We start from the raw sequence: 27,520 nt of genomic DNA on the forward strand, positions 1-27,520 counted from the left end.
CCTGCCTGCCTGCTGTACAGTGAGTGTGTGATGGTGTGAATGTGTGTGACTATGTCTCTGCAGTTCACTGTCTCCAAGCTGTGCTGAGCTGCCTGCTCTTCCATTCCACAATCCATCCACAGCTGCAGCACTGAGCAGCTCATCATCACCATCACCACCATCATCATCATTATCTCTGGAGGAGGATGCACTGAATCTCAAGACTTTAAGCTTCATGGCACTCTCTACAGCCACCGTCCCTCGCTAGACTTGTAGGATAGGTCCAACAAGCAAGACATGGGACAAAACACCATTGCCCCAGCTCAGTGTGAAGTGTCTTCTCCTGGAGAACATCTAACAAGCTCTGGTTAAGACATGAACCCAACCTTCCTGGAGCCGGTCAGCTTGTCTTTAATCCACTTTAAGCAAGGTAAGTACATGCAGCATTTCTCCTCTAACTCTAAAGTCATCTCTAAAGGGGTGAATCGTCTGTGCTTAGTTTTTAAGGAGGCCGATAACAACATAGGACCAAATGGCACCAAGTTGAGTGACTTGAGGGTCATTTAGAAGTATAGTGCGAAATAGCAGTGTGTGTTTTTCTTTGAGATATAGAGTAAACACATGACTGGTTTATGGAGGAACACCTTGATCCGGCCACTTGTAGTTAACTGCACTCATGGGTCTAAATGGCCCCAAGTTGAGTGACTTGAAGGACGTCTAGGTGTATAGTACGAAAGGGCAGTATATGTTTCTGTGCAATATATATATATATCTATATACATATATATATATATATGTGTGTGTGTATATATATATATATATATATATATATATATATATATATATACACACCTCTCACATGACAGTGTATGGAGGAACACCTGGATCTGTTCACTTGTGGTCATCTGTGTTTATGATTTCCATTACTTGTACTATTTGTTTTAGCATTATTGTATTTGTTGTGTTTATTGTTTGCTATTGTTTTATTATTTTGTATACAATGTATACACACTGTTGCCATTCTAGTCTGTGTCCTATCATTTAACTGTTTCAATCCCAGTGCACTATACTCAGTATAGGATTTAGTTATCCTTCATCCAGATTAAGCTGCCATCCAGTAGTGTAAAACATGAAACTGTTTTATTAATGAACCACTGATGAGAGCATGTTCTGTGTGTCCTAATCTATAATGTACATATGTATAAATGTACAGTATGTAGAGGGGGGGTCCACAATTTTGTTCGCCGTAATCCAGGCAAATCAAGTTATGTAACATTTAATCTTGAAGAAGCTGTCGTTTTGTTGAGGTTATACAATGAACGTCTTTTAATAGTTTGTTCTCTCATGATGTTCAGGCTAAGTGAAAGGGTGGATCCTCTGTAAATTACCAGTAATGAAAGTTCAATACTAAAATGTAAGACGAAAAAAGAAGTCTAAAGGAGAGATGATTTCAATCAATAATAATCCTATCCGGTGCTGCTAAGGAGCTGGCAGAGCTTGTGAAAAAAAATACGCCAGTACAAAATGTACTGGTCTAAAAAAAAGTTTTATAAGCATGCGGCTTTGTGTAAGTTAATGGTGAAATCTATCATTTCTTCATTAAACAATAGGCCTATATTGCTTAGCAACATTCCCAAGGCCAATAAGGCATCTAATCTACCGGAACAGGTAAAAACCCATTGAAAGAGCATCTGTGGTATTATGGTCATAGTCAGGTTGTGACCTTCATCCCAAGGTGGATATCTCCAGTCATTCATATCGTTACTATAAATTGTCATCGTGCAGAGAACATTGATGATCTGTAACCAAGGGTGACCAGACACTACAGGCGCCTATAGCAATTTAATGCTATCAGAGATCCATTTATTCAGCTTTGTAGGCTTTATCTAGAGACATGCCATGATTGTTTGCTCATGTGAAAAAAAAATAGTCATTAATCTAAAAATCACTAAAAACATGTTGTTTTTAGTCTTTATAACCATTGTGTTTGCAGATTTACATTTTACGTCAAATTTGAATAAAGTGTTGGCGACGCAGAAGGTTTGATATGCACCAAATATAGTTCAATTGAGTTTGACATTTGATATAACTCATTGTGATATCCTGATGAGTTCTCTCTGGTTTTACATAGTGCCACAGATAAGAAAGGAAATTTCTTTCTTGTGTACCACTCGGTCATCCGTACTAGTCTGCATGGTCTTTTCACCAGACCACTATTGATAGTAATACGTGGAGAAAAGTCTAAGAGACCAGAGGAATCCAAAAATAAAATGTAGTCTTTATTTATCTCATTCTTTAAAAAAGCACAGCCAGGCACATTTCAGCCTTATAGGGCCTTCTTTGTCAAGCAGACATAAGGTAAATACAAGGTATTTCAATCATTGTGTAGCACTGGTTTTACATAGTGCTACAGGTTAGATGTAATATATTATCGCATTGAGTTATCTTAGTACAATCCCAAAGAGGTGAATACCTTGTTGAACTCTGCTACATGTGTGTGAGAGGTTAGAAGTACACAGAATACAAGTACTATTTACATTTGGTATAATAAGTATTTGATACAGGTGGCCGGAAGATAGAGAATTTGAGTTGATTTAGATGAAAGCAGACTTTGATATTATTAGGCCATTTAAATAAGTAAAGCAGCCATTATTGTATGTCTACTTTTTGAAGTTGTTTGTTTGGATTAATTCAACAACAATGAAACAAAACTGCCCATTGTATAATAACATTTTAGATTCTTCTTCTCTGTTGGATGTGGTTTGGCTTAGGTCGCCAAGTTGGGTCAGGAGTGGAATGGAGAGTAACTTACGATAAAGAATGCTATATGGAATTGTAAAACAGATGTAGACATTAGGCCTAGCCGGTGACCAAGAATGGAAAAAGTTAGCAATGAAACCATTGATGGACACCAAGACATCATGGTTTTTTATATGTTATATCAACCATCTATGTTTACATTGTGGACCACTTTGTATATACTTTTGTGTATTGTTCATGGTGATAAAATGGATTTTGTAAACTACTTTCTTACCTTGTGACCTTTTTATGAAGTTTAGGTGTACGAAATATAATCCCTATCTTCTGCTGGTCAATGCCTCCTCCCCATTCTCGGAGAAGAGAGCCAAGAATTTAACCCCCATATTGATCACTTGTAGGAAGGAAGGTGCAGTAGGTGAGACACTTAGGATGTTTTCATACATGGGGTGAAAATTCCGCAATGGATTTCTTTGTGGGAATTCTGCAGCAATTACAGTACAGACCATGTGAAGGAGATTTCAAATCTCCTAATGGGAGGGGGTGGGTTAACACCAAATTTACATTGTTTTTGAAAAAAGCAGAGATTCTTTATCTGCATATCTATTTATGTTGCGTTTTTCAACCTTTGAAATAGGGTTAAAACTTGCGGTGGATCAGCGGCAAAATCCGTGGCAACAAAGTATGCACCATTTGCGGACAATTTGCTGCCGGTTTTCCACTGAGGAAATAGCCTGCAGCAAATACTCCAAGTGTGAAAGAACGTACCCTTAGATTGATTTTCCCTCTTTTGTTTGCTCAGCCTTTAATGTTTATGGAGGGTCTCATCACGAATAGGGAAGACAAAGATGTAAACATATACTGGGTACCCCCTCTTCTCAGGCCTGATAGGCTTTGCATGGACTTCCGTGAGTCCATCTTTGTAAAAGGACAGCCTTTTTCGTGTTATTTTCTACATTCTATGTCATTACCTGTAAACAAGAATACCATTCTTTTAATTCACCATCCATAATCTAGAAGGTCTGATAAACCTGCAATTGTTTGAGAATTTCACAAGACTAGAGAAATAAGACTTAGCAGATCTAAGCAATTAAGAAGTTCATCAAATAAAAAAAAATAAAGTGATATTAGCAGATGTGATAGTGGCTTACCCGTACTTCTTAATTCACGCCACTTTCTTGCAGGTTCTCCGCTCCAGAATATCTAATAATCCAGTGCCCATCAGATATCATTTATGATGAATTAGAAGGAATTGACTATACTGTTTCAAAATATGTACATGTTTACATATAAATACATAATATGTTACCATGCCAAGTCATGTTTATTATGTTCCCTTCGGTCAAGAAAATAAATTCCTTTTCCATCTAAAATATTACATAAATTGTAAAAACTGGAATTAGAACACAAAAATAATCATTTAGGCAACCGAACCAAAGTGATACTAGTACATGCTGAAGACAGATGTATGACCCTCGCATCATGTCTTTTGGCGCTCAACTCTTTTTGTCTTCCAGCATAGCAAAGTGTTGCATGGAAAATGTGTGTCCATTTACGTGTTGACCTCTAGATATCAGTTTCATGCTGTTGCTTAACAGTGCATGATAGGCTGATGTTGGTAAAAATGTAGAATATAATGAAGATTGGATGTAGCAGCTCTCTTTCCCATAGGAGATGCTTCGCTTGGTAAGAAGTGCTGATGTAGGTTGTCCAGACCAAGACTACCTAGTTTTGAAAGTCTAGCAATAACAAATTTGACATTAAGTTGCCGCAGAATGAAAATGAAGGATTTCACCTTCCGAGAATGGACATTTTGTGGTAGTTGAAATGAATGGGAAATATCTGAAATGGACATTGATGTGCTAGAGTCTGTTGATTATATAGTCTTCAGTAGACTCCATATATGAACATATAACAATATCTAATCCAATATTCACGGAACATACTTGAAAGAAAAAGTGCCATCAGAGCAGAGTCTTGAAGCAAAAGGAATATGTCCTAGTATACCTGCTGCATTTTGGTGATGCCACAAGTTAAAGGTATATGGTTTACATATAGTGTGGAACTGACTGCCCACCCTTTATCTATTTACACAATTGGTGCACATTCCCTTTTAATTGCATTATAATCTATTATCATTTCCATCACATGACCTGTGATTTATAAGCTCCACTAGGTTATTTGTGAATCAACTCTTAAGTAAAGAACTGTAGTGGAATGTAATTGGCTCCAACTGAGGTTGTCTTCTAGGTCGCTTATTGTGTCATAGCTTAAAGGAAAGATCCTGAGAAATGCATTTATCACCTATTTACATGAGGAATACTGTGCAGTGTGCATGCATAACCACCACTCCATTCACTTCTCTGGCACTCTGCTTGGCTATCTCAATAGACAGCCAATGGACCGGTGGTCACGTATGCGCACCACCACTGTGTTCACCTGCGCGACTCAGATGCATTGCAAAGAGTGTCTGTGGTACAGCCCATGCTTAATCATTTATCTCCTATCTTGTAGAAAGGTGATAAGTAATTTTCATGGGATAGCCCTTTAAGCCAACCAAAGGATGTTCTAGTACCCCTGTCTTGCCTCATATATTTGGTTTAAGGTTATGTTCACGCATGAAGGATTTGCTGCAGATTTTCCACAGCAGAAAAAAGTCTGCAGCAAATCTGTACCAGAATCCATGCAAAATCCACACTTTTAAGAGAGGATTTAGAAGCAGATTTTTGTGCAAATCCACAGTAGATTTCACTCCTTAAATTAAAAAAAAATTGGTGTGGATTGGCTGCTGAAAAGAAACATCCGCATTATATCTGCCATGTGTGAATGGAGTTTCTACATTACATATGTAGCATAATATTCGTTTAATAATAACATAATATACTCTGTGTTTCAGTTCCTGACTGTTTTCAAGATAAGTGTTAGTAAATAGGAATATCCAGAGGCTGTAAACCCACATAACAAAACACCTTTGGCTGTGAGCACTGTTACTCATCTTGATCAGCCGGGCGATAAAATCATCTTGATCTTAGCTAAATCAAATCAGGTTAGTCCGAACTGCAGGGGTTAGTGTGAAGCCAATCAGCAGCCAGGGTAATTTGCTGATGTCACCAATTGTGTCCTCCATACTGTATATGGGCAGTAGTTTCATTGGATGCCTGCATAACATGACATACAGTAGCTGTATATAACATGGGTACAGTGTAACCAGCAGCCATTTTACAGTTGAACACAGTATAGAGAAGCTGCATCATGTTTATATACCTATACAACACGTTGTCTGTTAACAGGGCCAGATATTGTACAGAGGATATATTGCTGCTGGGTGTGAAAGCTTGTACCAGCAGAGAATATAAATGGGGTTCTTGTGAAGGGAGGAGAGAAAGAAGCTGCATCATGTTTATATGCCTATACAAAACGTGGTCTGTACATCGGAGGAGAATACATTTCTGCTGCTGTCAATGTATACAACAGCAAAGCCGACAAATGATTTGGAATAGGAAACATTGCAGTTCTCTGTGGCCTCAAACGTTGCGCAAAGTTGCCAGTTTGGCCATTATGAATTACTTGCAGACCTTATGTAGCTAGTAGTGGGGTTTGTGGAATTCAATTACGTTGCGCCAAACAAGGACAGCTCAAAAAGATGGAGAAGGTCCGTGTTTGGCTGTTCTGTTCCCCTGGTAGAATGTATCCTTTGCAAACTTTTCCCCATAGCCATGTATGGATGTGAAAACTGGCCAGCAAAAAAAGCTGATAGAAAGAGGATTGATGCATTTGTACTGCTGGCAAAAACTGCTGCGTAAGCCCTGGACAGTGAGAATAACAACCAGGGAAATCCTGAATGGTATAAGACCTAATATCACTGGAGGGAGGATGGCCAAGCTCAGACTCATGGAGGACAAGATGACCGGCCTCAGACTCATGAATTTTGGACATGTAATGCGAGCAGAGTCGCTAGAAAAAGCTATAATGCTTGGCTAGATAAGCAGCAAAAGAAGACCCGGTGCCAAAGAACACGATGGCGGATACTGTCAGACCGGATACTGGCATGGATATCACACAACTGAAAAAAGGCAGCGCAAAACCGAAAAACAGGGATGGAGCTCGCCTGTAGGGTCGCCGAGGGTCGTGAACAACTAAACAGCTAACAACAACAAACTTTATGACATTGCTTTTAAAGCAAGCAGCACACCTGCTGTCTTGCATGGCAACATTTTTGGTAGCTCTACAGATGTCCCTTGGAGCAGGCCCATGCTTGAGTGTTTTATTCCCCTGGCAGAATGTCTCCTTGTAAACTAGATGACATTGCTTTTAAAACAAGCAGCACACCTGCTGTCCTTCTTGGCACAATTTCTGATCCAGGAGACCCTATGTGGGCCTTCTTTTGTTTTCAATGACACCCGTGTGCTACTATTGACACCTACACCACTGTTCCCTATTGTGACCAATTTTTCTTCAAAAAAGGGAAGAGAATAGATCCAGGAAACTACAGGCATTTGACAAAGTATCTCATAGCATATTTATTGAAAAAAATGACCAAATATAGGATTGACAAGGCAACTGTTAGGTGGATTCACAACTGGCTGAGTGATCGTACTCAAACAGTGGTCATAAATGGCTGCACATCCAAGTGGAAGAATGTGTTGGGGTACCACAAGGCTCTGTCCTAGGCCCAGTGGTGTTCAACATTTTTATAAATGATCTGGAGGAGGAAATGGATGGGAAACTGATCAAACAATTCAAAGCTAGGAGGGAAAGCGAACACTAGGGAAGAGAGAGAGAGTATTCAAAAAGATCTAGAAAAGCTTGAACAGTGGGCAGCGACTAACAGAATGGTATTTAACAAGGAGAAATGCAAAGTCCTCCATCTAAGCAAGAAAAATGAAAAAAGCACATACAGAATGGAAAGAATTGGGCTACTGTGTGTCCAGTTCTGGGCACCCTGATTTAAAAAAGACATTGAAAACTGGAGCAAGTTCAGAGAAAAGTTACCAAGATGGTGAGCGGTCTGCAAATCATGTCCTATGGGGAACGGTTAAAGGATCTGGGAATGTTTAGCTTGCAAAAAAGAAGGCTGAGAGGAGACTTAATAGCGGTCTACAAATATCTGAGGGTCTGTCACAGTGCAGAGGGATCAGTCCTATTCTCATCTGCACCAGGAAAGACTAGAAGCAATGGGATGAAACTGAAAGGGAGGAGACACAGATAAGATATTAGCAGTGAGGGTGATCAATGAGTGGAACAGGTTACCTCGGGAGGTGGTGAGTTCTTGCATATAGTACAGGTAGAGAACATTACAGGACAAGTAGTACAGATAGAAAGCACAGGAGATATGGAGTACAGATATTATAGGTAAGAGTAGTACAGTACATGAAGTATTGGTAAAGATCAGAACAGTACATGTAGTACAGGTAACAGTAGTATAGTTTATGTAGCGCAGGTAGAGAGCAGTAGTGGACATGTAGTACAGGTAAAGAGCATTACAGTTCATTTAGTACAGGTAGAGAACAGTACAGTCCATGAAGTATAGGTAAGAGTAGTACAGGGAGAGAGCAGTACAGGAAATGTAGTACAGGTAAAAAACAGTACAGTAAAAGAATTACAGGTAAGAGTAGAACAGTAAATGTAGTACAGGTAGAGAATAGTACAGTACATGTAGTACAAGAAAGAGTAGTACAGTAAATGAAGTTCAGGTAGAGAGCAATACACTACATATAGTACAGGTAAAGAGCAGTATAGTTCAGGTAAGAGGAGTACATAACATGTAGTACATGCAGATAGCAGTACAGTACAGGTAGTACAAATAAGAGGAGTACAGCACATGTAGTACAGGTAGAGAGCAGTACAGTACAGGAATTACGGGTAAGAGTAGAACAGTAAATGTAGTGCAGGTAGAGAGCAGTACAGTACATGTAGTACAGGGAAGAGTAGTTCAGTACAGGTATTACAGGTAAGACTAGTACAGTACATGAAGTTCAAGTAGAGAGCAGTACAGGGCATGTAGTACAGGTAAAGAGCAGTTAAGTACAGGTAAGAGGAGTACAGAACATGTAGTCCATGCAGATAGTAGTACAGTACAGGTAGTACAGGTAAGAGGAGTACAGAACATGTAGTCCATGCAGATAGTAGTACAGTACAGGTAGTACAGGTAAGAGGAGTACAGCACAGGTAGAGAGCAGTATAGTACATGTTGTACAGGTAGAGACCAGTACAGTAGATGTAGTACAGTACATGTGGTACAGGTAGAGACCAGTACAGTAGATGTAGTACAGTACATGTGGTACAGGTAGAGACCAGTACAGAACATGTAGTACAGATACAGAACAGTGGAGCACATGTAGTACAGGTAGGAGTAGTGCATGTATGCAGAGGCGTATGCTGACGCTTCTGGGCTCCAATGCAAAATCTGTAACAGGGCTCCCAACTATAATGCTTTATTCATAGTATTGGGCGCTCCCTATATGGAGGAGGGAGGACTTATGGGCCCCCTAAGGCACCTGGGCCCGGGTGCAATCGCATCCCCTGCATCCCCTATAGTTAGTACAGTAGTATACATAGACAACAGTGCCGTATATGTTCTGATTGTAGACAACAGTGCAGTTGATCTAACATTGCTCTGTACTGCAGGGAGGCCAATCTTTGCATGCTGTTTAGTAATACAATACCCACTGCTGGCACTAGTTCTCCCCCCCAGTCATTGTGATCGTTAGGATCCTCCAGTCAACCCCATGTGCCGCAGATCTAAAGCTGAATGTCGGTTTGGGTTATGATGACCAATATGAATTGAAATTATTGTAGTCTGAAGGACCACTGCGCCTCGTAGAGCTGTACTGGGAATGTAATCACATCAGAACATTACTCATTGTGGGGACTGAATGCTGAGGGATTTTATGGCCACGGATAAATCTACAGATTGCTCACCATTCCCTCCGCGTGTGTATAATGTATAGCCCAGCCCATGCATCACGGAGCATCACGGCACGGACCTTATCATCATTGGTTGAACTTCAAAAATACTTGTGTACAGTCATTTCGTAAAAGTCACATGTTCGCCAAGAATCGATCTGCTGTCGGAAAAATACATGATAATCTAGTAATGAGTTTATAATCCGTCTCGTGGTTCCCTTTGGCACTATTTACATATTACTGCTGCTTTACGTTTACGCTGGAACCATCTTGTATCTGCATACTAATAAACCATTATCCTTACACTTCAAGTATTATGAGGCCATATCACAATTGTGCCCTGAGAAGAAATGCAAGCCGTCCGGAGACGAGAGAGAATTGTGCCAAAAAAAAAAAAATGAAGTCATTAACAATAAGGCACACGCTCCATTTAAGGAGGTTGTTTGGAAGAGATTGTACACAAGTAATGCAGTCATAAATATATACAAGTACGTAATTGACATAGTTAATGTCGTAGTCAGAATACCGAATGTAGCAAAGTATTAAATGTGATGATGCAAACGCTTAAGAAACATTGAATTACAGTTCAAAGCGTAAAAAGGGAAGATTAAGTCATTACAAGAGCCCGTAATAAAACATATCAAAGTTTGTTTTACGGCGCTCTTAATCTGGTTATCGCTGCTAACATTAGTTTGCGGTATGTCAGCCTATGTTTAAACAAGAGATCTTGTGAATACAAGACATTTAACTAAGTTTGGACTGAATGCTCAGACTTCTGGCACCAGCTGAATATACTCTGCAACTGCTGGCTTCATTTGTGCGGGATGTGCCATAAAGAGTATACATGCTATACACAGCGAAGTCTCAACTAAATGCATCCGTGTTAATGCCTTTTTTTTGAAGCCCCATCAACTATTCAAATTATTTTAAGGCTCCGATGCATCGGAAATTAAAAAAAAGACGTAGCAACTTTGCAAAAAAAAAATCTGGAATAATAACCCTCTTCCGTTTTTTGTACACAGCTCCTATATAGACCTATGTGTTTCCATGGTAACAGGTTAAAAACAAACACTGTGGGTGTGTTCCTACAATCATACTCTCTTCAGTCTATCCTCTACTCCTTGCTAAGGGTAAGGACCAGGTTAACGTCATGATGTCAGTCTCACTGTCATTTCGATGCTAGGCGGGGACACTTCTCTGATAGTATATGGGCAGATTGGTTGGCTGGGAGGCGGTATCCTAGCCAGCGAATCAGCGGTAGTTTGTACACATTTACTCTGGCTCCTCCTCACAGAGGACGCCGGTTATACTCTCGGTCTGAAGGTGTTTCTCGTCATGTCAGTGGCTCATGGTCCTGTCTTGCATCTCAGTTAAGAGAGTCTGTCTGGTGATTTACTTAGTACCTGGGGTGTTTAAACGTCTTTTCACCTGTAGATCTGTGATAATTACATTTTTGTTGCATCTAACCTTTGCCAAATTCCCTGTCTACATCTAGGAAAAGTCAGGATCACCCCAGGTTCCTAATGTGGGGTTGCCCTAATCAGGGAGAACACTCCATTTTACGAGGCAGGGTTCCCTCGTATCAGTAGGTTAGGATCAGCTTCCTTGTTTCTCCATATTTGGGAAAAGTCAGTGTATTTTGTGTTGCTGGTCGGACGCTAAGATTACAGTATATCCTGAAAGGACTTAACAAGCTCTATGTAATAACTGGTAGGAGATAGAGATGAGCGAATGTACTCGTTTAGGGCGATTTCGCAATCGAGCACCTCTTTTTTTCGAGTAACTGAGTACTCGGGCAAAAAGATTTGGGGGGCGGCGTGGTGGAGCGGGGGTAGCAATGGGGAACAGGGGGGAGCTCTCTCTTCCCCCCCCCCCAACTCCCCTCTGCAACCCCCCCTGAATCTTTTCGCCCGAGTAGTCAGTTACTCGAAAAAAGTGGTGCTCGAGTGCAAAAACACCCGAACCGAGTACGTTCGCTCATCTCTAGTAGGAGATCAATAATCAAAACTGGTTACTACATTTAATTCTAGATGCAATAGAGCAATAAAAAGAATGGTTGCAAAGCTGCACATAGCTTTTTAGCGGCATTAGTAGAAATCTCTGCACCGTAATTTAAGTAGATTGTGCCATTCTCTGTGAAATGGCAGTGAAAAAGTAGCACTTTTTTTCTTTCTTTACTTGCTATGAAAACATGTCAGGATAGATGAGTGCAGGTAATGTAAAGTATTGTATTTATAGAAGAGGTGCGTCATTCATATAGGATAAAAATATGTTTTGCACAAAAGACAGACTAGACCTGACGTAGATGCCAGGGTCACCACGCTCCACTTCAGCATTGAATATTCCCATCTGAATACATAGGGAGTCCATCTTTTTTAACCAGAAGCTGAGGAGATAGCAAACGTGTCCACAATGTATGTGTGGTGGCAAAGTGCATAAGAAGTCCCCCTGAGGCTTCATAGCAAAACATGAGTTTGGAACCCAGTAGGCGATGACCATCAGCTATAGAAATGAAGAAGTTATAAGGCCCTACTGAAATCATGTAATTGGCCTCCTTTGAAATATATGCTGGGGAAAGCTGTCACTGTATACCTCTGATGGAAGCCTGTCTCCCCATACATAGCAAAATTCTGAAATTGATAATGCCCCTTATGGTTCCATAGGGAGTAATAATGTAACTGCTCCCTTACATATAGTAAAACTTTGATGGTTCCTTGTTCATTGCAGTTGCCTCCATTCTGGCCATCACATTGACTTTCGAGTCACCCAGCACATGCAGCCATTTTTTTGGCCTCACTAACACTGTGGCCGGGGGTTGGCTGCAGTGATCACATGTGCAGGGTCATGTGATCACACAACCTGGAAGTCAGCTGGGGGATCGGCATGGAATGGCACCTCCTGCTGCCGTCAAGGAAATGTCTAAGGTGAGAAAAGTCAGTTTCTTATTTTTTTTTACATACGCTTACCTGGCATCTTGGGTCTTGTTCATGCCCTAAGCCCCTACACAAGTGAACCAGCTGCACCTGCAATATGTCTGCCCTTGTTGTGACAAATCCCATTATATAGTCATAGTTGTGCCTCTAGGATCCATTGTAAAAAAAAAGTTATACTTTTCTTACTCGATACTGCTATAGTCTACTAACTAGCATAGTCTACTAAGGTATTCTATAGCTTTCCTAAGCAGTATATCAGATCAATAGAGGCTAAAGGACCTTTTTTTTATCTCTGTCATATTAATCAAAAACTAGGGACAGGCTGGACTAGATGGACATTGTCTTCATTCGGCCTAATGAACTATGTTACTATGTATTGTCTGTATATTGTGAGTAAAAGAAATGAAAAAGGAGGGTGGAGCAAGACCCAGTGAGGGTGGTGGAATATTTATGGAGTACAAAGAGCTTTCAATGATTGAGTATTTTGAATGGTGGAGGTGCTGCCAACCAGATGACGCTCCACCAGTGTGGGCGTGAGTGTAGCGAAAAGGATGTCAAAAGAACTGGTATGGAGGCGCAACCCTCTAAGCTACTAGAAGATGTAGATCAAAGATGTTGATCTACATCTTCTAGTAGCTTAGAGGGTTGCGCCTCCATACCAGTTCTTTTCACATCCTTTTCGCTTGTCTGTATATTGGGAACTTTTCCCAGTGTACATGCTAAGCAGAGAACCGAACAGGGCCTAATATGGTATTCATTGTGCCTAGCATCATTGACTCCCGTCATTTCTCTCTCTTTCCCTCCATCACCAATAGTGATCACCAACTACTCCTCACCTCTGAGGCTTCTTTTAACAATGTACTGTATGTTGGTCCCTTTAGCTAATGGGCCTCCTAATGGTTATTATGCCTTCCCGCCTTGTACGGTAGTTACACCTATAAGGTTGGCCATGGGGTTATAGACCATGCTATGTATTTGCTATTTACCCATATACTTGAGGGGAGAATATTTGACTCATATGGTCTGAAGAGTGGTCTGTGAGGGTATCTATAGGCCTGGCTACATGGTTGTATGTAATTTATGGCTGTTTGGAAGCATCAGCTAGTTTTTCATTCAGTATGTATATGTTACATGTATGTATCCACTGGCATAACTATAGGAGATGTAGGGAATGCAGCTGCACCCGGGCCCAGGAGCCTTAGGGGGCCCATAAGGTCTCTCCTCTCCATATAGGGAGCCCAGTACTATGCATAAAGCATTATAGTTGGGGGCCCTATTACAGGTTTTGCATTGGGGCCCAGGAGCTTCAAGTTACACCTCTGTATGTATCTATCGTTGCATGCTAAGCCTGCATTATGTGATAGCTGTTTTGCTACCACTCTATTTAATTCCATTTTCCAGCAGCCTGTGATATTACAGTTATATAAAATTTTGTGGAGTGTATGTTTAGTATAGGGATATAAAAATGTATTAGTGGTAATGCACTCGTGTTTTATCGAGGGGTCATGGTTTTGTCATTGGAGTTCACATTAACAGCAGTTATAAAACTAATGGACAACACCAGGGTATTGGACATTCTCTGCAGCCTTGCTCGTTACTGATGAAGCACTCAAGACTTCTCTTAGACTTCAAATAATGGCCGTCGATCAAAATTTTCCTAAATTGTGATATTTATCAAAACTGAGGATAGTTTGAAATGAGGAACCATGTCATTGTCCCTGTGGGCAGCTGCTCCACTTTTCCTTAGCGTAAGTAAAGATCAATCACCGCCAATGTGTGCCATAGAGCTGGAAATGAACTTGTCAAGTCCATTGGGACAATGAGTTGTCAAAACAGGTCCTCAAGAATAAGAGACCTTCTTTGTACCAGCTCTTCACTATGGCTAAGACATGAGGACCCTGAACAGAGGATTCCCTTATATTTACTTCACATTCTCTAATAGGGGCATATAAAAATTGGCTTTATGACTTGGAGATTCATTCAACCCCTTCCCCCTCTATCATGTAGATCACAGAGCTGCGGGGTGGGTGTAAAGAGGGCTCAGGAGATAGTGCCGATCATGGCTGTTGAACAGCTTAATATGGTTATTCCTGACCGCGGCATGAAAAATGTCCTCCATTGACTCATGATCACCCCCTCGTGATGCAATCATGGGGGCTAATGGTGGTCATGGTAGCTCTGGGCCTAGTGAAGGCTTTTATCGCTGACAGGTATTTAACTATATTAAGCCCTACTTGATACAGGGCTTAATGTGCGAAGATGAAAAATACAATATACTGCAATACTGGAGTATTGCAGTATACTGTAGAAGGATGATCAAGAAGTGGCAGCATAAATGGTGCATCAAGCAATCTTCAATTAAAAAGACATCTTTATTGTATCATTGTTAAAAGAGGCAACGTTTCGACCTAATTAAGGTCTTTCTCAGGCCGCTAACAGGTGAAACAGAACATTAGGTCCATGTTCCGGAAGACTTGTTGTTTATTTGAAGTATACTGTAGAAGCAATCAAACAATTGCAAGTTCACTTAAAAAAATATAAATGTAAATGAAATAAAATTTGTAAAAATAAAAAAAAGGAAAAAATATTTTAAAAAATTTCCATTTTCCCCACAAAATTATCAAAACAATAACATAATATACTTGGCATTGTCGTATCCGTAAAAGCCCAAGCTATCAAAGTATTACATTATTTATCTCACATAATGAACACCATAAAAAAAACACATTATGCCAGAATTGTGTTTTTATGCTTATCCTGTCTCCCAATAAAAAGTGATTAAAAAGATAACAATTAAAAAGTAGAGTTTTTTAATAAAAGGGTTTTAAATTTTTTAGTAAAGTACTAAAACATTAAACGATCTACAAACATGGGAGTGTCCTAATGGTACCGGCTAGAATGAAGAATGAAGACTAGAACGACATTAAAGGGGTTGCCTAGGGTTACAAATACATGGCTGCTTTCTTCCAAACACAATGCCACCCTTTTGTTTCTGGGATTGCAGCTCCGTTCCCAATCGCTTGAATGGAGTAGAACTGCAATACCACCCACGACCTATGGAAAAGGGTTGTGTTTTTTTTTTTTTTAAGAAAACAGCCATTTTTTCTAATCCTGGACAACCCCTTTAGCATGTTATTTTTTCAGCATCATGAACACCGCATAAAAACCAAACCCTCTAAAAATGGGGCATTTTCTTATCTTCCATTTCACCCCATTTACAAATTTTTAAAAGTCTTTTTTTTGATACATTATATGGTTCATTAATTGGAGCCATTAAAATATACAAGTCGTCCGGCAAAAAAACAAAAATGTCAATGAAAAAATGAAAAGTTATATCTCTTGGGATGAAAAAACCAAAACCCCAAAAATAGCTGGTAGTCGAAGGGTTAAGGGATCCGTTTTTGTTTGTGGTCTTGAATAAAGCAGTCAAACTCGACGGTCACAGTTTGTGATTTGATGGAATAACCTTACAGAGGAGTGGAGATGAGTGATTATGGGATGTGGCGTATCTAGGATACGTTAGGGCAGGGGCGTAACTATAGAGGATGCAGGGGATGCGGTCGCATCCGGGTCCAGGAGCCTTAGGGGGCCCATAAGGCCTCTCTTCTCCATATAGGGAGCCCAGTACTATGAGTAAAGCATTATAGTTGGGGGCCCTGTTACAAGTTTTGCATCGGGGCCCGGGAGCTTCAAGTTACGCCTGTGCGTTAGGGCAAATATAATCCATACCTTGGTGTTGCAGACCTGTAGCGCTGTGCTTGATGGGTCTTGGGTATCTCAGGGTTTTATCACCATTGGCTTGTGATTAGTTATGTAATATTTAGAGTTTGCAAAAAAATAGATAAGTGGACCATGTTCCCTATTAGTGCAACGCTTTTTACTAAAAACTTTCCAAATAGCTATAAAGTCTGACAATTGTAACGTGAGAGGGGTAAACTGAGGACAAGGAGTAATAAATGAACAATGAGTGAACTTATACAGTAAATAATAAGGCACTGAAACGCTACCTGTCTCTTAAATATAACAGCGGCTGCCACTTTGCAAAGGAGTCATTATTCATTACTATGCAGCCTATCCCTGGGAATGAGTAGCGTGGCTAAGCCAAGAGCCATACATTGTGTTCTCATGTGGGTGGCAAATTTACACTCCTTGAAGTTATACAGAATACGTAATAAATGTGAAATACAAACACTCAATTTTTTCGGATAGATATCCACATAATAAGGCCGTTAAAGGGAACGTCTGTCAAACAATCCCTTGTTACACAGTATGGCCTATTAGGGGATGCTCATTAATAGGGAACCCTATTCACTCTTGGAAGTCACCAAGATCCCTTTGAAAACTAAAAACTGTTGCCCGTTTCTTAAAGGGAACCGGTCACTATAGACATGCTATCCAGTTTATTGGCATCACATTATAGAGCAGGAGGAGCTCAGCAGATTGATATATACTGTAACTTTGTAGCAAAAGGGTATGACTTTGTCATTGCCGAAGCTGAGGATCGGGACCAAGATGACGTCACTGCGTCAGCCCTGGCTCACATGATCCGCACGCCGGCGCATGCTCATTGTTATTTTGGCTCTGGACGCCGATAGGGATATATCCCTGCTGGTCTGTGGACTGATTGGTTGGCTGGGAGGGGTGTATCCCATCCAGCCAGTCAGCTTTAGTTCATGAATATTTATTGAGGCTCCTCCCACCAAAGGACGCCGCTTATGCTCTTAGTCTGAAGGTGTTTTTGGTCATGTCGGCGGCTGCTGGTCCTGTTCTGCGGTTAGCGGACAACATCACTTTAACCCCTTAAGGACATGGCCTATTTTGGCCATAAAGCCATGACGATTTTTGGGGGGTTTCCATCTCCATGTTTTAAAAGACATAATTTTTTTCTTTTTCTGTCCACATGAGGGCTTGTTTTTTGTGTGGCAATTGTAGTTTTTATTGGTACCATTTTTGGGGACATCTAATGTATTGCAACTCTTTTATTCATTTTTTTGGAATGCATGGAGAAAAAGTGTATCATTTTTGCCAGTGTTTTGTTTTTTCATTGCATCAATCATGCAACATAAGTGACATGATTCCATTTTTTCTGCGGGCTGCTACTTTTATCACAATTATTTTTATTTCTTTTAGGTTTTTCCACTTTTGCATAATAAAAATCTTTTTTTTTTTGGAAATTATAGCCTATAAATACTATTATAAGGATTTTATTTTTCCATTGCCGGAGCTCTTTGAGGGCTTGTTTTTTGCTTGGCGAGCTGTAGTTTTTATTAGTAGTACCATTTTGGGGTGTATACAGCTTTTTGATCACTTTTATTGTGCTTTCTTTGGAGACAAAGTTAGCAAAATAAGCATTTTTACTTAGTTTGTTTTTTAAGGTTTTTGCTATATGGGATAAATAGTGTGTTCAGTTTATTGTACAGCTCGTTACGAATATGATGATACCAAATGTAAGGGTTTTTAAAAATGTTTATGTTTTTTTATGTAACAAAGGGAAAGTGCGCAAAAAGTTTTTTATTGTAATTTTTTGTGTTTTTACATGTTTTTTTTTTTTTTTTTTTTTTTTTTTATGTCCCTATTCGAACCAGAAAATCTCTGAATGCTATAATATTGCATTGCTGTACTTCTGTACTGAAACGCATTATTGCTCACAATAGTAATCACAGGCCATGGTAGGCCCAGACACCAGTGTCTAGCATCTGCTTGCATCTCATTGGCTGCAATAGTCACCTGACTTCCAGTGACAGGATCTTTCCCAATAAACACTGGGACCACAGCGGGGCTGCAATGCTGGTTCCCAGCAGCGCAGAGAAAAGAACAGCTCAGTTTATTATTTTACTACAGGCAGCCAACTAACAGAACAACCCCTATAGGGCTCATTCACACAGGCATATACACGCTTCATATTAGTTATTCTTATGCACGTAACGCGAAGTGCTGAATCCCCATTGATTTGCATAGGGTATTCATAGCTACGTTCTTCGTGTATTTACTTGCATGAAAAAACAGCATATCCTATTTTGGTCCATATTATGGACCGAAATATCCCTTTGAAGTCAATGGGAATGTGTAAATCCGCAGTGAATACTCATGATACATTTACGCATTAAATAGTGGCCCTTCTTGTGCTTTTTTGCCTGCGTGAAAAATGCTATTAATATGCATGCAAAAAAAAAGCAAGCAAAAAATGCCCTCATCACGGTGAGCGCCCCCCGCTGGTAGGTAGGGTCTTCCTTCACCTTAATCTTTAGGGTTAGTTTCCCCATCTTTCCCACTTTGTGTTTCCTTTTTGACATTTTTGTGTTATCTGCACTTACGCCGTGTTTGTATATTCATCCCTATAGGACACAATCCATTTGTCTAGGCCGGACGTAACAAACTTGTAACTTATTGCTTGAAATTCCTGCTCTTCCTATGCTTAGGAGCCCACTGGGCATCTGACTCAATATTTGAAAGCCTTCCACATACGAGCATGCTTACTAAGATAACTGTCCATTACTAAAGGACCAGTAAAGGTCGTGGACCCCTGTTTTACAACATGCTGCTGTCAGATCAAATTGTGTGTTCAGATACAGCTTAGAAATTGCCATTGAGTAACAGTATAGGAGGTGGAGGGTATGGGCTGGCCGGATGGGGGTGCTAATGGGCACAACTGTCTGCATGACATGGTTCAACCCAGGTTTCTCCAAAGGTCCTGGGCTCTCCCAATGTAGGAGACATATGGTGGTGTAGTGTTAGGGTGTAGAGAATGTGACTACAGGACTCCATACTGCGATGCTCCAAGACAAACAAACTTTATTGAGCAGTCTAACCTTGGTAGCGATGACTTTGCACGTTGGCCGGAGTGAAGGGGTGCGCACCTGGAAATCATTGTGCCCAGCTTCCTTATTGTAGCTTAGGTTCCTCAGTGTAGCTGAACTGGCGGGATGTTAGCTCTCTCTACTGGTGACTTCTAGAGGTCTCTCAATGTTTCTTTGTAGCATTGTTGCCTATAATAAACTCTTCATCTACACTACTTCCTCATGAGCGTAGCCTGCAAAATCTCCTTTTCACGACTCCTCTTCTCGTAATACTTCCTTGGTTACTGGGTGTCACGCCTCTGAGCCGAGCCGTGCCTTTAAAGGCCAATAGCCCGAACACAACAAGCCTACCATATACACAAACAAAAGCGACGCCGACTGGAATAACAGAGTCGCACCCCTCTTACAACAGCGTAGAAACAGTCCAATTAATATGGCTGGTTGGACCAAAGCGATCTGTTTTCTACATATGCAGTTTGAGTCTTTTCATTAAATCGTAAATTGGCAAAAGGAAATAACAAAAGTTTCCATTTAACTTTTCATGAAGAGCCCAAGAGGATGACTATACCCACAGCTAATCAATCACGCAACCACTATAGGACACTGAAGGGCACAGAAACAGTAGGAGTCATTTTCCATCAGAAAAAAAGTGCCGTAAAGGGCAAACACAATGATTAATACGAGCACATATCAGAGCTAACAAAACCTAATTACAAAATGTATGTATATATAATTAAGATAGTAGTGCCAGGGCTCTATTAATGAAATGATTAAACTAAACTGCTGAGTATTCTCTTGGGTTGGAGAAGATCTTGTTGATGACATAAAGTTAGTGATAAGTTATAGCCAGGAGACCAATCGCAACGGAGACCAATGAACTTTAAAAAGTCACATACAGAACTACCATGAAAAGTGTCGGGGAGGCGCTTCCAACGGCAAATCGGAGTAATAAGGAAAGAACAGATGGAAAAGATAACAAAAAAATGATAATAATGGTAATAATGGGACTCACCCGGTGGTAAGTGAGGGCCCCTTGCTAGGAGCCTCACTAACACCTCCAAATCCAAGTCAGCTTATCAGATCACAATGGATCTAGCCGTAGTTCTTGTTGATCCTTCTGGTGCACGGAGTCGGCACCAAGGCTTCTGTGTCCCACTGTGTAGTAGAACCCACTGGGTCAATCGGAATCAAAGTAGAGAAAAAAGAATCCACCCGCGCTATCTCAGTATTCCACCAGGAACCTGGTGGAATACTGAGATAGCGCGGGCGGATTCTTTTTTCCCTACTTTGATTCCGACATACAGAACTACGGCACGAGGACGTCCGATTGCCGTTTTACATCCTGAGGACATTTTCCTTTTATCTATATCCAGCCCTGTATACTTACCACTCTGTATAAGCCTGTGAAATGTACTCAGCTCGGAGAAAGGTCTAGTGACAGAAATGCCAATAAAGCATTATTTAACACTCACAGCTCAGTCATTAGGTATGAACTTAATGGTGAATCCTCCCATCCGCTTCCCTCTTCCGGCTCATTGCTTTTCATTACCTTCATTATTGTTCATTGGTGTTTGTAGCTGTTCTAATATGAAGGTTTCTATAAAAATATCAAATTGTATCATCATCTTCCATCTATTAGTTGAAAATAGAAGAGAGAAAAGTTCAGCCTATAAATACTATTCAGCTTATTAATAGAGGTTATGCCAAAATCCGTCATAATAGAATGCCGTATGTTTAGATAGCGCATTTCATTTAGGATTTGCAGATGGCTTTTCTGAGGGTCGTTGACAGTAACAACTTGGAGCATCTATGATTCTTAGTTCCCATGCTATTTATGAGAACAGAATGTTTTTCACAAGGTACAACAGAGTCCAGACAAGTATAAGAAATAAAGAAGAAAGAATGGGAAATGTGCAGCACTCTGTCAATAGTTTCTTTTCTTAAGACAAATATGGTTTAAGGTTTCACATGGGCAACAGAGCCCAGCAATTTTCTTCCGATGTGACAGTGCTACAAATCGCATGTATGTGAAGCTTGTGCTTTCCTTGACATTAGCAATGTTTTGTAGACTGCTACAGTGCAAGAAAAAAATTGTGGCATGCTAAATCTTGCCGTCAGTTGCGATTTTTGTAGCCCATGTTTCCCTATGGAGCCTTCCTTTGTGTTGCACTGCACAAAAACAAGGTTTTCTTGCAGTGCGATGCAACTTTTACAGTAGGAAGTCCTACTATAAAAGCCCTAAAATAAGCCCTAGCTACATTAAAAAAAACACAATACATCGTAAAGTGCCTCCTGGTTTGGAGGTTCAAAATCCCCACCTTCAGGAAGCGCTGGCTCTGATTGGTTCTTGAGCGCCGTGGCTCAGCCAATCACTGCAGCGCTCAATAAACCAATCACAGCCATAGCATTGAATGGCTTTGATTGGTTGATTCAGGCTAGCTCTCATTGGCTAGCCGCGGCACTCGAGAACTAGTCAGAGCCAGTTTTGTTTTGAAGGTGAGGAACCTCCAAACCAGGAAGCGCCCTGCTGAAAACTACAAGCAAGTCTGCCGGAGCTGCACAGGAGACGCGCGGTTGAGCTGACAGTGACTGTTAGGTGATGTATTGTTTTTTTTGTTTCTTTTTTAATGCGGATAGGTCTTATTTTCAGGGTTGGGTTTTTATTTCAAGCTCCCCCGAAAATCCTGGCAAAAAAGCTCTACAAAGTTGCACGACTTTGTAGCGACACAAAATCGCGATTTCACCAAATGCAGTGATTTCACACAGAACACAGATATAATGTTGCAGCGATTTTTTTCACGGCGATATCGTTGTCGCCCGTGTGAAAATGGCCTTAAGGGAATGCGCCATCCGAAAAGACATATTATGGGAATCAAGTTTATATAGTAAACAATTTTTAAAAGATTGCGATTTTTTTTTCATTATTTTCGACATCAAACAATGGGGTGAATACATACATTTGGCGCATCTTACTCTGCTGATACTTATCTAAGATCACTTTGTAAAAACTGGTCTCAGATAAATGCCCCCCTTTATATGATGGCTTGGTCGTTAGCACTGTTGCCTTGCATGGGTTCACATCCCACCAAAAACAACATCTGCATGGAGTTTGTATGATCCCCCTGTGTTTGTGCAGGTTTTCTCCTACATTCCAAAATCATACAGATAGATAAATATATATTGTGAGCTCCAATGGTGACAGAACCCAATGTAAAGTGCTGTGTGGTATGCATGCGCTATATAAATAAAGACTATTAGTAAAAGAGTTATTATTTTTTTTTTAATCCTGAAATCCTGCAGTTCTCACCATGGCCACTAAGCCTAATAGTCTGACAATTCCTACTCTGCAGAGAAAACTTTCCAGTAGCCATTTTATTATGATCACAGACAGGATGACACTGAAAGGTTACAGTTATATGTAGATAACACAGGATCCACTATTCACAATAGGTGATGGTCACATCTAACCTCCTCCCCTCCCTGCACATGTTAAAGAGTATGCCAATAGCGCTCTCTCATAGAAGCCATTGGGTCCATTATTTCTATGGGTCATAAGTTCTGCTGAAAGTATATATCTAAATGCTGGTAACTGAAGCTCAGGGAAGTTGGCAGCCAACATAGTTATGTATAGACCAGTGTTCCCCAACTCCAGTCCTCAGGGACCGGCAACAGGTCATGTTTTCAGGGTTTCCTCAGTGTTGCACAGGTGATGTAATTATCATCAGTGCCTCAGACATTGCCACAGGTGTACTCATCATAGGATATCCTGAAAACATGACCTGTTGGTGGTCCCTGAGGACTGGAGTTGGGGACCCCTGGTATAGACAATAGGATAGAAAATGTACAATCAGAACATAAAACAGATTTAAAAAATGGAAATTGTTTCACTACCTGGTTTAAATTAGTAAATAGTAGAGGTGACATGTTCCCATTAAAAACAGAATTGCATGTTGTATCTTAACAAGACAAGAAATTTTTCCTTTTTTCATTTTTTTGTCATCGCATTTCAAGAGCCATAACCTTTTTATTTTTTGCCTAACATAGCTTGTTTATTTGCAAGATTGGTTGTATTCTCTTAATAGTACCAGATAATGTACTATATTATGTACTGGAAACAAAATTAAGTGGGGTAAAATGGAAAAAAATGCAACTGCACCATTTTTTTTTGGGGGGGGGGGTAGTTTTTACTCCCTTATTTATATAGTTTTTAATGCTTTACGACATAAAAAGTAGGGAAGCTGTTTACTTTAAACCAATATTAGTTTCCATTGCCATATTGTGGGACCCATAAGCCATACATTTTTTATCAATTGGGCTGTGTGAGGGCTTGTGTTTTGCAGGTCGATCTGTAGTTTTCATTAGTACTATTTTGAGGTACATACATCTTTTTGACCACTTTTAATACATTTTTTAAGGGAACTGTGGTAACCAAAATAATAGCAATTCTGTCATTCTGTACATTTTCATGTACAGGAAAGGTAATGCAATATTTTAATAGTTCAGACATTTACAAAAACAAATATGTGAATTTTTGTTCAGATTTTTTAAGGGAAAATGCAAAAAGGTGGTTTATTGAGTTATTAATATTGTTCATTTTTTTTAACTGTTTTAACATTTTTATTAAACCCTTTTTTTTTCATTATTTTAATTTCCATAGGGGGCTTGAACTTCTGATCACTAGATTACGTGTACTATGTACTGCAATACTTTAGTATTGCAGTTTATAGCAACTTTCAGTGTTGTGTATTAAGCCCTGCAACAGACAGGGCTTGATAGGTATTAATGCGTGGAAGTCTGGAAAGCCTTCATTAGGCTCCAGACTACCATACCAACCCATCTACACCCCATGATTGCGTCTCAGGAGGGCAATGGGGCACTAGAGAGATGGCAGTTTAGAGCTGTGGTTAGTTTTTACAATGCCATCTAGTTAACTGCTGCGATCAAAGGTAACTAATCATAGCACTTACCAGTGACTGTTAGCTGTCAAAAACAGCTGATAGCCATTAGGCATGGAGTAGACTTGGCTACTGACCCCACCCTATAACCTTTTGCAACAACATGACCTATACTCACATGATGTTGCCGGAAGGCATTTAATGCCTATAAGGCCCAATTTACAAAAACCTGAGCAGACATAAGGCACCAGCATTACTATCTCAAATCATATTTTTTCCAGTAAGGGACCGTGTTAGCATCAGGCATTAGCTGAGCAGATGCCCACTGAGCTTGTGAGACCCATTATGAACTGGGTAAACAAGCTCTACACTTGCCAAGCCAAACGTGTGGCATACAATGGGGCTTTATGTGACACTAAGCATATAGAATGAGCCTCGGATGCTTATGACTGCTCTAGTTTTCATAAATTATTCTTGTTTTTATTAGATTTTGATCGGTTTATAGAGGAATTGCTGGATAAAGTGAATTATTACCATTCGGGACATTTTTGCTCTGTTGCACTGTTCTTTTATTGTTTGTATTAATGCATTGTAATTATTACTTTACGGTGTCTAAATGTTGCTGATATCACTTCAGCATCCATTAGGAGAATGTGTACTTTGTGTTTTGTAATGGAAATTAGGAATTAGAGACCCGTAGAAAAGGCAGAGTACTTGGCCCCTGGCCTGTGCACTTATATCATCACAGAACTCATTATGGCTCCACTACCTTTACTGAAAAATCTTAGGTGCCATGTCAGAAATCAGGTGCCAACAAAGAAGGTGCTCTGTTGCCCGTAGATCCCGGAAGGTTTTCTTCTTGAAGTTTTCTAGTGGAATTTATGAAATAGAAGCGGTGACGCCTATTAGATGCAATGACCAAGAACTCTCCATCAGTTTTGATGAATATGACTTATTCTCCATATACTGGCATTTGTATAGAACTGCGGAGAATACTGACAAGCTCCAACACCATGTGCAATGCCCTATAATGATATTTTTTATATATGCCAGCATATTTTGCACCAGGTTACAAATCAGAATTTACATATATATATAAAAGAAAATCAGACAAAGTAACAAACTAATCATTATATTCATACAGCCCTTCCTGTACGTCACCAACACATTAGATGAAGACATAATTCATGTCCACAATGGAACAATATAGACATAAATTATAACACTGGAATGGGGAGAACGTAAAAATGGGCAAGTAACGTTAGCAGAAATACGTGAATGGGAACGCTATCCCTAACCAATTTTGGTGTGGTAGACCCTGCTTAAAAGAGGGGCCATCACCCTGTTAAGGGCGGCCCCATATCAGGAACCTAGAAGGCCTAGTCTGTCCCTAGATGGGGGATAAGAGTGATATTTTATATAATACAATATATATAATACACTATAAGGCCGCGGTCAGATGAGCAATTTTTTTTGCGCTCCTACATGCGTATGTTAGAACAATTGGGTTCCTATGATGTGTTCCTATGTCCCTTTTTTAGAGGCACAAAACACTCGTACCTGCAAAAGATAGGACATTCGTGCCTATCACAGTGTTCAGTGATGAGGGGTCTGCAGCGAGGTTGAAAGAATTCCCTGCCATAGCTGTCACAGAGGACCGTGATGCTATCCCATTGCTTTCAATGGGGCGGTGCTGCTGCTGCCCCATTGAAAGCAATGGGATGCAGGCAACCCCTGCAGTGATGATTTTTTGGGGGGATGGGGAGGGGTCTTGAAATATAAGCCCTACCCTGAAAATCATCCCTAGCTGTAGGGAAAAAAAAAAAAAAACTTAACTCACCAATGAGTGCTGTCCGTCTCTTCTCCCCATCCTCGGCAGTCTTCTGTATTCTGGTGGCTGGGGATTGAAAAATCCCTGCCTCCAGAAAGCACTGCCTCTGATTGGCTGAGCGCTGTGACCAATCATTTATTGTCATTCAATGGCTGAGCACTGTCTCTGATTGGTCACAGTGCTCAGCCAATCAGAAGCAATGCTTTCTGGAGGCGGGGATTTTTCAATCCCAGGCCACCAGAATACAGAAGAAGACTGCTGGGGACAGAGAGAAGAGCCGGACAGTGCTTCTAGGTGAGTTAAGTTTTTATTTTTTCTTCCTACAGCTAGGGATGATTTTCAAGCCCCGACCACCCCCTTAAAATCATCGCTGCAGAGGTGGCCCTCATCCCATTGCTTTCAATGGGGCCGCAACGGTGCGGGCCCTATTGAAAGCAATGGGATAGCATCGCGGTCCTCTGTGGCAGGGGATTCCTTCATCCCCGCTGGGAGTCCCATCATCACTGAAGACTGTGGAACAGCTGCGCTTTTACAAGCACTACTGCTCCAGTGAACGGGCATCTGAAGCTTTGCCCACTGAAGGCCTGAACACACTATTTTGTGCACATGTAAAAAAAAAAAGCACGGAGCTTCAGACACACGCATTTTGCACATGCGTGGAGCGCATTTTTTGTGCACATAGGCGCAAAAAAATAAAATCGCTCATCTGATTCAGCCCTAAGGTAAGAAGTGAATAAGCCCCACACAGTATAAATTGCCACAGGTACTTAGGTGACAAGAGTCCACTGCTTAACAAACACCTCAGGCAAGAAAATAAATGGTGCCCATATAGAGGCGAGCCCAGAATAAATACACATCCATTATGGCTGATTGGCCAGCTAGTAGAGATGGCAATGGCAGTTTTGGATTATGGAGGGGTTTAGTCCTAAATTGTTGGCACTAATTAGAGCCTGAGTAGGGTAGCAGACAGAGATGAGGGAAAAGATGGTGCAGCACTGTGGAGAGCTTTGTGGATGGGAGTGATAAGTTGAAATGAAATTCTAGAGCAGGCATGCTCAACCTGTGACCGTGTGTGGCCCATGATACCATTCTATGCGCACCCCTGCCTCAGAGACCTCTGTATTTGAGTTCTTCTTGCTGGCACTCAAGAGAGAAATACATAAATTGGAGAGGTGGCTGCTCATGAGCACATCTGTTGCCATTGTATGCCAGTTTACGGGAGCTGCAAAACACATGCTGTTTCCGTAACTCCCTAAACTACAATATTAATAGCCTTGCTTACGCACCTCCTTCTTCCTTAAAGGGGTTTTCCGCGAAAGCAAGTGGGGTTGGGTTATACACTTCTGTATGGCCATATTAATGCACTTTGTAATGTACATCGTGCATTAATTATGAGCCATACAGAAGTTATCAGAAGTTATT

The 27,520-nt window shown here is 40.6% G+C and overlaps 1 protein-coding gene across 1 annotated transcript in view; it reads left to right on the plus strand.

Moving 5' to 3' along the window:
- Positions 1 to 230: 230 nt before the first annotated feature.
- The window catches only part of KCNB2 (potassium voltage-gated channel subfamily B member 2), a 258,851-nt gene continuing 231,561 nt past the window's right edge, over positions 231 to 27,520 (plus strand). Inside the window, exon 1 of the mRNA XM_066578577.1 lies at positions 231 to 409. The gene's annotated coding sequence lies outside the window, so the exon portion shown is untranslated. The remainder of the gene's footprint in view (positions 410 to 27,520) is intronic.

This window comes from Eleutherodactylus coqui, chromosome 9 (assembly GCF_035609145.1).
Source record: "Eleutherodactylus coqui strain aEleCoq1 chromosome 9, aEleCoq1.hap1, whole genome shotgun sequence".
NCBI classification, from domain to species: Eukaryota; Metazoa; Chordata; class Amphibia; order Anura; family Eleutherodactylidae; genus Eleutherodactylus; species Eleutherodactylus coqui.